At 37.5% G+C, this 12,587-nt stretch overlaps 1 long non-coding RNA gene across 1 annotated transcript; it reads left to right on the forward strand.

The window, feature by feature from the left end:
- Nucleotides 1-1,817: 1,817 nt before the first annotated feature.
- Nucleotides 1,818-12,010, forward strand: LOC140683643 (uncharacterized). Its single transcript, XR_012054840.1, has 2 exons — nt 1,818-3,346; nt 6,776-12,010. It is a non-coding gene; the product is annotated as an uncharacterized lncRNA (long non-coding RNA).
- Nucleotides 12,011-12,587: the final 577 nt, after the last annotated feature.

The following is a 12,587-nucleotide window of genomic DNA, read 5'->3' on the forward strand; positions in this document are numbered from 1 at the left end:
AAGTGAAAAAATACATATAGCTGCTACTTCAACTGAGGCATTTGTGCAGTTTCACAGTTGCCTTAGGGAAACTTCTCCAAAATCTTCCTTCAGCCAATGCTATTTACCACAACCTTTATAAATACTATCATAGCTGGAGGCAGCATTGTGAGGATTATGTCCCTTGAATTTGTGCAGTTTGTACTGAGATCAAGAAATCCGATATTTGCCTGACTTTCCACAGACAGAAATTTAATTGTTGGAGTTATTCTGGAGGCATTATGCCTCAATTAGCCTCAAAGTGCTTGCATGTAGTGATTGTGATGTACACACACATACAAAACTTTCATACAAACCCTGTATCCTACCAAGCAAAAGGAAAGCCTAAGAAATTACCTGCTCTATTTCCACCTTTATTAAACATGGTCATCATATTTTATGTTTTGTAGCTGAGCTGACCTAAACAGCTGCATCCATCTCATATTCTGCCTTGGAAACAAGAAACCCCCATGCCTACATACAAAATAGCCAAAATCAGGGCAGAGACAGTGCAGAAACACAGAGTTAAGAGGTTGAGCAATTTTTCAAGTTCTGCTCTGCAGATCCATGAGTTACTAAGAAAAAAAGAAACTCAGTGCCCATAAGCCTCATCTAGATCTTCTGAAGTTCCTGCAAAAAACAAACTATCTGAAGAAAGAAAAGGGATGTTGCAGCAAGCTTCCTCTCATTATACTCTCCCATCTAAATAACCTGCCTTGCTGAAAACCTTCAGATATTTTTACAGATAACCTGTAGCTTGAAAATAGGTAAACACAGTACTCCTGAGTCATGCTCCCAACTCCCTGCCTATCCCTAAATTTCTAACAGATAATAAAAAAAGGAAATTGAAAAAAGAAAACACAAAAAAAACCTTGCTCACAGAAACAAATAAAATGTTTGTATATGTCATGTTATCACCTGGGGTTTAGTGGATCAGGGCAAAACGCTCCATGTGTCACCTTCAACAGAATTGCTTTGAATTCTTCAAGGTCAGGAGGCAGACAAAATTTCCATCCAGATCTGGATGTTGGGCATTAGTCCCGTGTCCAACAGTTTCACCATAATATTGAGAATCTACTAAATATTCTTATGTTGCTTTAGACTTTATCTGCAAAATGTCTGGAGATTATGGCTCTGGGTATGCAAATATGCATTGTGATCAGTGACAGGTATGCAATATTTGGGTTATACAGTCATAAAAGTATATACTGAAATAGAAAGGAAAAAATGCTACTCTTCTTGCTAACATTTGGCTTTCTGCTAACAATGAACAATATAGGAAGATAACCTTGAAATGGACAATACCATCTACAGACCCCGAAGGCGATTAAGGATAAGAATTTGTCTCCTATGAAAGCAGTGACATGCCAGTATTTTTCCTCTTTTTTCCGTCTTCAAAATGTTTTGGCAAATTGCACATTCCCTGCTGTATCTTCTGCTGTCATCTTTTTCCTTGAAATTCCATGCCAAACAGGCCACTGTAGTTCTAATGTGCTGTACTTTTCAGTTTTGTTAATGTGACTCATGAAGAGATAATGAAATTATTTCTTCCTGTTCACTTTTCTCCTGAAAAGAGTGTATCAGCTCAATAATTTTGTTCTTTTTTCACTCCAATATTATTTGTGCTCAACCTTGTCTTCCTTTCACACCAAGTACTCTGCAGTGCTGATTTCTAAACTCAACTTCAAAATTAGAATGCAAAATTATGATCCTTGAGACAAAAGGAAACAATTTCAGTCAGTCTCTACAGCTTAGAAAGTGTCTCTCCAGAATATTTTCTTTCAAGTTTTCAAGGGTAAGAGAACATCTTCACACAATTCATTTGTACAGATGAGAATCCATGAAAGGTTTCTGTAACTCCAATGTCAAACCCTGATGCTGCAAAAGCTTGTGTTTGTAAAATCAGTCTTTGATATAGATGTGGTAAAGTGAGATGGAAGTACGAGTCAGAATCACAGAATAATTGACATCAGAAGGGACTTCTGGAGGTTGCCTTGTCCAATGTGCATGCTCAAAGCCAGCTGATATCCTGCAAGGTACCCAGGGCTGTGCGTGGTTGGTTCTTTAATCTCCCAGATGGAGACTGCATTGCCTTGCTGGGCAATCTGTTGCAGTATCTGACCACTTATAGGAAAAAGATTTTAAATAGAATTTTGTATATTTCAATAGCCTTGAAGTCTGTCTCTAGTCTTTATATCTTCCCATCAGGCATTTTATGGACATTGATAAGATCCCCCTGAGCATTGTGCTTTCCAGGCTGAACAGCCCCACTGTCTCCTTATATGACAGAGGCTCCCTTCCTTCATCATCTTTGTGGTTCTACAATGCTGTCTCCAATAAGTCCATGTGTGTCTTGTCATCAGGGGCCCAGAACTGCAAGAGTCCAGATGTGTCTCACTGGTGTGGAGCAGAGGGGAAAGATTATCGGCCTTGACTTGCTCTTCTCATTCAGTTGTCAGTGCTGTTGGCAGCCCAGAGTGCTGCAAGAGCACATAATTGGCTCACACTCATCTTGTCTACCAGAACCTCAAGGTCCTTCTTTGCAAACTGCTTTCCAGCCAGACATACCCTAGTCTCACACGGTGCATGGAGTTATTTGCATTTCCCTTTGTTGAATTCACTGAGTTTCCTGTCAGCAGGTTTCTCAAGCCTGACAATGGTGCCTGATGGCAGCCTGCCCTTTTGGATATATCAAGCATTCCTTCACATTTTATATCATCTACAAATGAAAAGCTCTGTTCCATTGTCCAGCTCCATAATGAAGATGTTTTAGCAACATTGTTCCCAGTACCTTGTCTCAGGGTTTGTTTGTCTGTGCGTATCTGTTCATGCATATTTAAAATATATATTGAAACACAAAAAGGTGCAGAAAATGCTGAAGACACAAGTCAACTATATGTATCTCCTTTTAGAAATCACTTTTTGTGGACTGTCCTGATAAGAAGGATGAGGACAAGATGCTCAGTAAATCTTCACCTCTGCCTTGGATAGATGTAATAGGCAGGCACCATTCCAGGGACAAGCTGCCAATGGGATGATTTCCGCAAAGTCGCAGTTATGTCACAAAGTCATGACTTTGAGCAGAGCACAGTGCCTTTGAATTCAAGAAGAGGCATCTTCTCACCTTTTGAAAGCAGCACAACTGATGCTACAGCATAGAATTTTTCCTGGAAGCAGGAAAAACAGTCCTCATCTGGTTTCTCTGTGCGAAGGGAACTTCACTTCTCCAGCAGACAGTACTATAGCACCAGGGCAGCTAAATGTGGTCTTGCTATTTGCAGGTGGAACTAAACAATTGCATTCTAACTTGAATCCTTCTGTTCTCAAGGTAAGGATGTTTCAATCTTATGAGTATTTACAATGGCAGAAGAGACTTTCTCAGAAACTGAATTTAATATTAAAATAATCAAGGTTAAGGGGAAAAAAAAAAAGCACCAAACATTGAAAAGGGGCTTTAATTAACTCAGTCATCTTAGAGCCCTTCCAAACTGTGTCAGGTGGAACTTTAGAGCATGAAATAAATTCATCTGTATATAGTTTCAAACACCATAATTTTTAGTTCAACAGAGTAATTTCTGGAAGTCTCTCTAACATCCATAATTTAAAGCATATCTGCTTATATGTGTTATGTAGAGTGGAAGATGGAAAAGGAAAGGGTTAAACAGAGAGTATTGTATGCCACAAGCAAATGCAGAATAAAGAGAGAAAGTGTGGAAGGAGGTGCAGAAAGACAAGTCTGTGTCTGTCAAAACATGAGAATCAGAAATGATTAGAGTCCAAATTACAAGTCTGTCTGTCATGAAGCATGATAGATTTAAAATACAGGAGAAGGCAAATGACAGTTAAAGAACAAGCTGGAAAAACTGTTGCCAAAAAAAAAATATCACAGAAAAGTAGCCTGACACAGACAATCAAATTAAGAGCGCTCTTCTTGATGGAAAATTGCTTATTGTAAATGAAGGTAAATAACTGTCTAGAGGAGCAACAGACAATGGAACTTAATGAACACTCTGAACATCACTATTTACGATGTGAATCATTAACACTGAATCCATAGCCAACTAGATTGGGAAGAAGTTCAGAAATTGTCTCAAATGTTCTGTGCACCTGGACAAAAATTCATTTGACACAGCACAGTTCATTCATGTCTGAGAAAGACAGACTTTTTCTGCTAACGCTCCTGAATATATCATAATTAGCTAATATTCTTTCAGTAAAACAAAATATAGTCTAGATCTTTAAAAAGATAGGATATCCTAGAAGTTAATTTTCAGTGTGACTGGAAAGAATTCTTTCTACATATTCATATTTTATTTATGGCCTGCCTTATAAAACACTCAGCTTGTCTTTCCTCCAGGTTTGTATGTAAAATAATACTGGCTTTACAAATAAGTTTGTAGAACAAATACAGAAAAATGAGACTGAATTTCTAAACTCTATTTCCAATTTAGACTTCCCAAACTGTCAGAATATTTGTTATTTTCCTTAAAACCTCAGCTTTTAAAATCAAAAGAAAGTAAAAGAATTTGAACTTTTGTTTAAAAGAACGATTTAGAGTCTTCAGAGAGTGAATTGGCTGGAATGATGAAATAAGCAACACATATTACTCAGAAAACAAAAAGAAGAGAAGAAAAATGCAATATTAATTTAAAAAAATATATAAAATTAAAACCCAACAAAAGCAAAAGCAAAAAAGACCCTATGCAAACAAAATCAACCTTAAATTATTTAGGGGGGGGGGGCAAATCCATTATTTTCTAAATCTTAAATATTAATTTGGAAACTCTTGACATAAAGGGCACTTTAGCTAGCTCATAAATTTGAATTTGTGTTCCAGCTCAGAAGCTAAATTTGGAGGTTTCCAGATCATAGCTTTTGCTTTGCACTCACCTCTAATTTGTGCTGAAGCATAAATAAGACTGAGTGGGAGAGTGGGGTCACAGGGAAGCGAACCCACTGGGTACAGTAACAAGTTTTCTATGATCCATTTTGCTCAGCAGTCAACAGCTATCTTCTGTGCATAATGGATTTCTGAGAAGAGGTAGCAAGGTGACTCCTTGGGAACAGGATGAACCAGCTTTTAGGCAATGTGTTTAAGTGAACTTTTTCTTTCAACCTCCCTCGCCCCCAAATGTGACTGGGTGTTTAACCCCAAAGGATGTTTTTCTGTCCTACCTGAACCCCCTGAAATGCTGAGTATCCTTCAGAGACAGAGCTGCCAGCATTCATAGCACTTTGCTAAGTCTTATCTATGTTTGTAGATGACAATCAGTAGATAATATTTGCTGAGGTTATATCATAGAGTAAGCAATAAGTTCCCAATTTGCCCTCAGCTAAACAAAGCTGAATAAGCCAGCCTTTTGCACTTGCTGAAAACTAAGCAATTTAAGAGATGCTCTATTTATCTTCATTAGTAATGGCTTTCCTCTGTCCCTGCAACCAGTTTTCCTCTAAAGCACAGGAAGAGCTGGTATCTCTAGCAGATGATTTTAAAGTTATACAGATAGTTATCTCATATTTACACACAATATAAAATGAAATACTTGTGCCTAGAATGGCTTAAACTTGCCAATCTCTAACACCTTGCACATAAGGAAATCCTTTAACAATGGAATGAAGTCCAAACTAAACAGAGCAGAATTGTTTTGAAGGATGGTTCATTTCCTACTTCTGGCTTTTTACTGTTGATTATTTAGGCACTCATTTCACTTTATAAATGGAAACTGAATCATAGTTTACCACTGGAAAATGATTGGAAATCAGAGTCCATTTGAGTCACAGACACAGCTATTTCCTCTCTGAACAGGAAGACTATGCTCAAATGGTCCTTTCGGGAGCTCTGAATGATAAAAAATCTGTTTCTAGCCTCCTTCAAAAGGATCTGTGTAGTGTTTTCATACTTTACTTAGGAAAAAAAGTCAGGATGTTCCTATTCAAACATGGATGCTAGAGCAGGAAAAAGGAAAGGTGAATATACATTGTCTACTTATCTAGACAGCATAAAGTCTGTTTGAAAATCTGGAATAAGACAGACCACCTAGTTTCTAGCTTCTCTCTTTATAAATTATTAATATTTATTTATTTTCATATATATATATGTATATATATACACAAAAGAAGACTGGAAAAGGCAAGCCTATGATGGTAGACATCGGTGAGAGTATTTTTGTAAAGGAATTTATTATAATATGCAATTCCTTTCTGCTCATCTAGAAATTCAGACAATTTCTAAACAATAAAAGCACTCCACCCTTTCCTTCTGGCATTAGCATCTTTTCTTCTCTAAGAGCTGCAGAAAGAAGGAAAATTTCAAAGTTTGTCTTAAAAAACAGGTGCAGGATATATGAGATAAGTTCTAAAGACCAGAGACTGTAGAGGAATATTTGAATCTGGAAATCTCAGTGAGTCTGAGAGCAGAGGCTGTGGGGTTGGATTGGGAATAATGTGATTCCTGATGGGATGGAGAATGCCATTACCAGCCATTTCACAAGTGCTACAGAGCAGCAGCTCAGACCATTCAAACCCCAGCCATGGCAGTATCATACGCACAAATAAATTATTTTCTGTCATGAGGCACTTGATCAAATACCCATTTGTGTCCCAGCTGCCTACAATTGTCTGGACTCCTTTTGAGTGAAGAAATATGGGCACCTCCTACAAAACAGCTTAGTTCCTCTTCAATTAGATATCCCTAATGGTTCAACTGAATCACATTTTAAAACTATTTTTTTGTTGTTTTTTTTTTTTTTCTATACAGGGAATATAGGTTGACTGGCTTAGACATAAGCATCCGCACTGAAGACTGCTGAAGTTTTTGTCTACTTTAATGGCAAATACTTGTCACAGGACTCCAGAATCCCTTTCACAAATATTGAATAGGGTGAAGAGCTCAGGGCTGGGCATTGAAAAGCTGGAGACCATCCCTTCTGTGTCATTGCTGAGCCAGGGGCTGGTGGCCAGAGTAGGGTCTTGTGAGCAAGGTGGAAGGACCCAAGGGAGACTGGTGAGGGGTGGTGGATGAGTGGTATCTGCACAGGCTTCAAGGCGAAATCATGACCAGGAGAGACAATTACAGCCGTATAAGGCCATAGAAAGGAAGGGAATGAAGATCGCCGTTTTCAGTGCTTCACAGGAGAGAAGGCTGAGTATACTTTGCAGATCCAAGTAATATCTGTACCAAACCACCCTGCCACAGAGGACTTGACCACTCATCTCGTCCTGCTGCAACTGATCCCTCCAGTCTGGATGAGCAGAGAGGAGAGCCACAGTGAGAGCTGGTGTGCTGCTCATCAGTGTTCGTCTGCCCCCAAACAGATGTCCAGATTGCCATCACACTTTCCACACTTCCACACACCTTGGGAAGAAAAGTAAATCATTCAAGTTTCCATATCTTTTTTATTCTATTCCCTACTTGGAATGCATTTCTGTAGAACAGGTATAAAGTAGCCTTTGTCAATAATTTCCACAACATTATTCTGAAAAACACCTCAAACCAAGCACTCTGAACAGCCATTTGCCTGATTTCCTGACCTTTATTCTTCCAGGAAAGGCTGTACATTCCTGTATGGCCAGTAGAATTCACTGCTTGGTGTAGAAATAATGGCTTTGGTGTAAGAGATACCAGAATGCCACAACAATTAATTTTAAAAATTGCCTATACCTCAGGATAAGGCAAGAAAAATAGCTAGGAAAAAAATCTTTAACTAGAATAATGAATCCTCCAAAGGGAGCACTGGGGCCATTGATAAAACAGAAACAGACAATGGGATGTGCTACTGTAAACACAAGTTTAGTCCTCTGCATTACTGTGCAGGTTTCTTCTCAGAGTTAAGTTTCTTCTTAGTAGCTGGTGTGAGGTTTTATTTTGGATTTGTCATGAAACATGTTGATAACACAGGAGTTTTTAATTATTGCTGAACAGGGCTAACAGAGTATCAAGGCCTTTTCTGCTCTTCACCCTACCCCACCAGTGAGGAGGCTGGGGGTGCCCAAGGAATTGGGAAGGAACAATGACCTCAACAGATCCAATGGATATTCCACAACATGCGGTGTCAAGCTCAGCATGTAGAGCTGGGGGAAGAAGGGGGAAGGAGGGCAGGTTCAGAGGGACCACATTTGTCTTCCCAAGTCACTGTTAAACATGAGAGTTCTCTGCTTTCCTGGGGATGGTGAACACCTGCCTGCCTGTGGAAATTTGTGAACTAGCTCCTTGTTTTTCTTTGCTCCAGTGTGCTGTTTGTGCTCTACCTATAATTGTCTTTATCTCTACCCATGAGTTTTCTCATTTTTACCCTTCAGATTCTCTCCTCCATCCCAACAGGGGAAGAATTACTGAGTGTATATGTGGGGCTGATCTACTATGGTTAAACCACTGCAATTACTAATATCCTGTATTTCCATACCTTCAGTGCTGTGTTCAGAGATCCTGAGTGACATGGGATACTTGTTATAACATGTGCAGAAGCACTTTCATCATCTCCTTCCTCCACACCTCCAGTTTAGAATTTGTCGTCAAATATCAAGGGGATTAGTTTCAAACGTCAAAAGCAGATGTGAAGTTATGAGCAAAGCTTTATTTTTAGTACATATATAGACCTGCATTTCAAAGACCTTAGATAAAGAAATATGAATCAGTTCAGACCATTCCTGTTTTGCAAAGCTATTTAATATTCTAGACTGCTGGTCTGCAGGCGTCCAAATGGAATGCTAATTATCCACTTTCTTCCCCAGCTAAAAGCTTCACTGAAGCTGACAGAAGGAAAGGCACTAGACTGTTGAACAACAATACCATGCTTTCAGTGAGAAAGACAACTATAAAATGTTTCCTGCAGCCTAATTCTTCCAGCATCAGCTGATCCTTTTTCTAGTCCCTACTTGACACCAATTAATCTCTCCTTTACAGCCTACTATTCCCCAGGACCTAGATTTTATTCCTTTATTTTATGCTGGATTTAAAATGGATGTTGGGAGGAACACATTGAGTCTCAAACATAGCAAATTAATATATTAAAATTCCTCCTAATCTGATGAAATGTCTTTCATTCCAGTCTCTCCTTGCCCAGCAAAGGTATTTCCAAGATTGCTAGTTACTTGGAAGGTCTCCATCTTCTTTTCCTTAAAACAAATGACCCAACTAAAAAGTAGAAGGAAGTTCACCGTGTAATGTCAAAGTTCACATGTGTCAAGCCAAAAAAATACTAAGGTAATATAAAGTGTAATTTTTACTGTGCTTCCCCACTAAGAATATTTAGGCTAGATTTTTGGACGGCCAGAATATTTAGGCAAGGTCTGTCAGGAAGGATAATGTTACATGATACATTTGGAAATAGTCAAACTTTGGACTTCCCCTATCCATAATGTACATGCATGAAAAGTTTTATTATTGTCAAAGAAAACATGTTAAATCTTCTGACAATTTCAGTTAATTTCCTTTGAACCATGGTAATCAAAATATATTTTTACTCTGCTTTTTGTTATCAGCTGTCAATGTGAACATCCTTCAAGGATACTTTTATATATTAATGCCCTTGAATAACATACAGGTTAACATATATAGCATAGTCTATTCATAATGATATTTTTTCTATAAAATCTTTTATTATTAAAATTTGTATTAGATGCTTTTGGAGATCAGTCCAAAGTAAAGTAAGCACATAAGTAAACCAAGTAAACAAATGAATAGCTCAAAGATATCTCTAATCCCTGGAAATGCAAGTGATCATAGCTCATCCTCTAGGTGATAAGTATATGACATAGACTCCAAGCTAGAGTATGGACCTACTGTCAGTGTTTCCTCTCTCTGGAAAAGTAAGGATTAATTTGATATGACCCTTTTAGGCTGCAGCTTCAAGAATTGCAACACTGATGCAACAGCTTATTCTGTGAAATAAGGAATCCAGGCTTCTGTCTTCCTTTTTCCTCTTCTACCAGGTCCTGGCCATATGCTCCCATTTGCTTCCAAGTCTCAGCTGAGAGAAGTTTATAAAACCTATAAAAACCAAAACGAAAACAAAAACCAACCAAAACAAAAACAAAACAAAACAAACAAAAAAACAATAACAAAAAAAAATGTGGATAATTTTCTACTGGACTGTGAAGTAGTATTGCTTATGTAAGAGTTCAAAAAGTACCTTGGCCAATACAAAGATGGACATAGGGTAATGATTCCTGGAGCTGGGAAGAAGGTAAGAAAAGTTCAGAGATAGAGAAGGGAATGACAGACCCGGTCTTTTGGAAAGTACATTCCATTAGGATTTACACAAGTGTCCATGAAAACACAGGCTGAGATTATACAGGGAAAAGTGGTTCTTCCCAGAGACTCATTTAGGCAGTTCTCTGAAGTCCGGTGTCTCTTTTCATGTTTTATTTATGTTTTCTTCTAAATTTGCATCTCTTCTGAATATCTCCAGGAGAAAAGATCTGGAGTAACACTGGCAGGAGCCAGAGCACATCTTCTTTGTCTACCTTATTTTCACAGTTTCACAGCTCATTTCAATCTGGAGCATTTTTCTGCTTGAATGTCTTCACTCTCCTCTTCTGAATCTTTCTGAACTGTCTGGTTTCATCAGCTGTCTGAGTTCTAAGTACAGCAGAAGCATCCACTGTTCAAAGTTTTAAAATAATTTTATCCATATACAGTCTACAATGCAACATAAGCATGCGTAAGGCTCCTCATACCAACATTCCTTTGCACTTTAAGATACAAGGGCCTTTTTCATCATTTGCACAGATTCAGCACTGCTCATTCTGAAAAATAAAAAGATTATTTATACTTCATTTGTATGTGCTCAGTATGAAGAATTGGAACAGCTGAGAAACCGTGTTTTGTTTTGTGGCCAATATGGCACATGTAAAATTTGTGGAGCAGCAGCTGAAAACCTGTGTTTTTGGTTTTGGGACCAATTTGACATCTTTTAGCAATTTTTTTGGGCAGCAATTCAGAAGGCTCTGATACTTCCCCCTCCCCAGACACCAATCTGGTATCTTTCTATCTAAGTTTTTTGACACCTTTTGTCTGTGGAAATCAATAAACAAAGTCTGAAAATAATTTTCTTTGCAAAAATAAAACTCTTATGGAAATTTCTAGTATCATTTTTGTCCAATGTATGACTTTAAATCCAGGGGTTTCCTCTTTCCTTGCCTATGTTATTTCATATTTATTATACTTTATCTTAAAAATTAGATTAGTTTTTCTTTTGAAATATGAACCTTAAGATGGATATGTTCCAGGCACTTATTTAAGTGAATAATTAGCAAAATCTTGCTACAGAATTTGAAGGGTGATTGCTGAGGCTATTGAAATCTTTTCATAAGGCCTCAGATATTTTTTTACATACCTGTTTCCTTTAATGTAGTTTTTATCAACGTGCTATTTATGAAAGGTGAAAAACAGCTACCTTATGCCATGAGTTCACTGTGAATTTAAAGCTAGTGCCTGTTGTGATAATCTTCTGAGTAGTTTTGGTCTCCCAGCCACATATAAGAGATTAACTGTATTGCAGCTTCCATGTTTAAAAGCCTTTGTCCAGCAAGGAATCTAATTCTAGGGTAAGAGATATCACATGTACTTTTGCTAACCAGGGACAGAGCTGAAAATAACTTTAATTTTAAATGGATATCAAACAGCTTTGTATCATGATAATAACACTTCATTTTGTTTGATGTATCCTGTACTAAAACATAACTGAGAAGGTTGTAGGTATGATTTAAATATTTTACTTCCCCTAGCTTATAGTTATTGGCATGTCCTGTTCTGCATTGCTGCTCCCTGTTCTGTTTAACTGAATATCCTAAATAAAAAACTGGAAAAAAAAATTTAAAAATTGTTTTCAGGATTGACACTTTGCTGGCAAACTTAATTTACTTCAATATAACATGTTTGTTAAAGTAGAATTTAGATTTCATTTTTGAAAGACAATGTCAAATACATTTTCCTGGAGAAAAAGTCCATTCCACCATCTCAAATATATGGCAGTAGTATACTGCAGGAAGAGCATGGATGATTTTTACATTAATTAAGTTTCTACATTCATTGTTTGCTCACTGTGATTCTACAGAATTCTTTATAAGATGTAAAGATGTGATTTCCTCAGTCCAAGAAGGTTGTCCAGAAGTATCTTTGGTAAGTACAACCATATGAGTCTCTTAATGTGGCACTATTAATAGATCTTGGATCCGTACAGGCCAATAAGTGAAATGAAATATAAGGGATATCCTGATATGGTGTTGAATGTTGGCCTTATGAAAAATTAAATACCCCTTGAGAATGTGGTAAATGCATAAGATAGAGAACAAAAACTAGGAACATGTACAGGGTACACACTGGCTATTGCTCTTTTCCCTTTATAAGATAAAACTTCTATCAAGTTTGAACAAATTTAATGTTTCTGGTATGCCTCCTGAGCAAACTCCTGTGAAGCAGTAAACACTATGGCATCCCAGAATTTGTTACCTCTCTGACAATGTCTAAGTTTTCTGTGCTAACTCTGAGATAGATATCAATATCTATTTTCAAGATAAATTATTTATTTTTCCCTTCATAAAAGCATTTTCCGGGCAAGATACATGAG

This window comes from Taeniopygia guttata, chromosome 3 (assembly GCF_048771995.1).
Source record: "Taeniopygia guttata chromosome 3, bTaeGut7.mat, whole genome shotgun sequence".
NCBI classification, from domain to species: domain Eukaryota; kingdom Metazoa; phylum Chordata; class Aves; order Passeriformes; family Estrildidae; genus Taeniopygia; species Taeniopygia guttata.